General features: G+C 37.1%; 1 pseudogene; it reads left to right on the top strand.

The window, feature by feature from the left end:
- The first annotated feature begins 1,260 nt into the window (after positions 1–1,260).
- Positions 1,261–1,893, top strand: LOC134910903 (52 kDa repressor of the inhibitor of the protein kinase-like; annotated as a pseudogene).

The following is a 1,893-nucleotide window of genomic DNA, read 5'->3' on the forward strand; positions in this document are numbered from 1 at the left end:
GCATGATGGATCTCCAGAACACTTTAAAGCTAGTGAAAAGTGGCTTTCTGCAGAAATAAGCCTGAAGAGAAACAAAGGCATAGATAGAGACATGCAAGCTCAAATACAATCCGAGACCAGTCGTTGGAAGGCGGTACTGGAAAGAATCATGGCAGTTGTGGTATTTCTCTCAAGCAATAACTTAGCTTTTCGTGGCAATTCTAACAAGTTATTCACACCGAATAATGGAAACTTTTTAAAGTTGATTGAGCTATTGGGTAAATTTGATCCAATAATGATAGATCACTTGCGTCGAGTTACCTCAAAAGAAATCCATACTCATTATTGCAGCAATCTCATTCAGAATGAACTCATCGATTTAATGGGGAAACAAGTAAAAAATGTGATTCTTGATAAGGCAAAGAAGGCAAAATATTTTTCAATAATTTTGGATTGCACTCCAGATGTTAGCCGTACAGAACAGTTGTCACTGACCATACGGTTTGTGGATATTGCACGAGAAGACATCTCTGTTAAAGAATACTTTTTAACTTATCGTCCAGCAAATGACACTTCTGGAAAAGGACTTGTGGAACTTCTTTACAGTGAAATGTCAGAATGTGGTCTTGATATGGACAATTGCCGTGGCCAGGGGTATGATAACGGAGCCAACATGATTGGAATAAACAAAGGTGTACAAAAGAGAGTTCTCGAGAAATATCCCTGAGCATTTTTTAATCCATGCGGTTGTCACAGTTTGAATTTGGTGATTGGTGATACTTCAAAATCATCTGTAAAATCCATTTTTCTTTTTGGTGTTCTTCAGAGATTGTTTACGTTGTTTGCATCTTCTACAAAACGATGGAACATTCTCAAAGAACACGTAAAAAATATGTCTTTGAAAAAAGTCTGTGAAACACGATGGGAATGCAGAATAGAAAGCTTGAAAGCAGTCCGTTATCAGATGGTTGAAATACATGAGGCACTCTTGGACATGGAAGAAAATATAGATGATCCATCATTATCGTCGGAGACAAAATCACTTTCTTTAATTTTGGAAGACTTTAGTTTTATTTTTACTCTTATTATATGGTATGATCTTCTCTTCCAAGTGAACATTGTTAGCAAATCTATGCAATCTGGGTCTATTGATCTGCCACTTTGCAACAACCTACTACAGGTCTGCATTAGATTTGTGAAAGATTATCGAAGTTCTGGCTACGTATCCGCTATGGTTACTGCTAAAGAAATAGCTTCAGTTTTAGGGAGCCAAGAGTAAAGATGCATAAAAGGCAGAGAACCAAGAAAAGAATGTTTGAGTATGAGGGCCATGATGAGACTCCTCAAGAAGATGAAGATTGTTTCAGGGCAACAGTATTTTACCCACTAATTGACAACATGACTACATCACTTGAAAGGCGTTTTAGACAATTGTCTAAGCACAACAAAACATGGAGCTTTCTCTACAACATCAAAATGTTACCTGAAAAAGAAGAGCTGCTTAAATTGTGCAATGACTTGGAGCATATCCTGAACAATAATACTGAATCTGATAATGATGGTTTTCAGTTGTCTGAAGAACTAAAATATATTCAGCCTACTATTGTCAAAGACTCTGTCACACCCTTAGAAGTCCTGCAGCCAATTTCCCAAACTGATACAGTAGGATTATTTCCAAATGTGTGGGTCACACTATGAATCATGCTTACCATTCCAATTACAGTTGCTAGTGGTGAAAGAAGCTTTAGTAAGCTAAAATTGATAAAGACCTATTTACGATCCACAATGTCTGAAGAGAGGTTATCATCACTTGCTATACTGTCAATTGAGAACGAAATGGTCGAAAGCATAGATTATACTGCGGCAGTACAATCTTTTGCTGCTGCGAAGTCTAGGAAAGTTTCATTTGTGTAG

This window comes from Pseudophryne corroboree, chromosome 4, assembly GCF_028390025.1.
Source record: "Pseudophryne corroboree isolate aPseCor3 chromosome 4, aPseCor3.hap2, whole genome shotgun sequence".
NCBI classification, from domain to species: Eukaryota; Metazoa; Chordata; class Amphibia; order Anura; family Myobatrachidae; genus Pseudophryne; species Pseudophryne corroboree.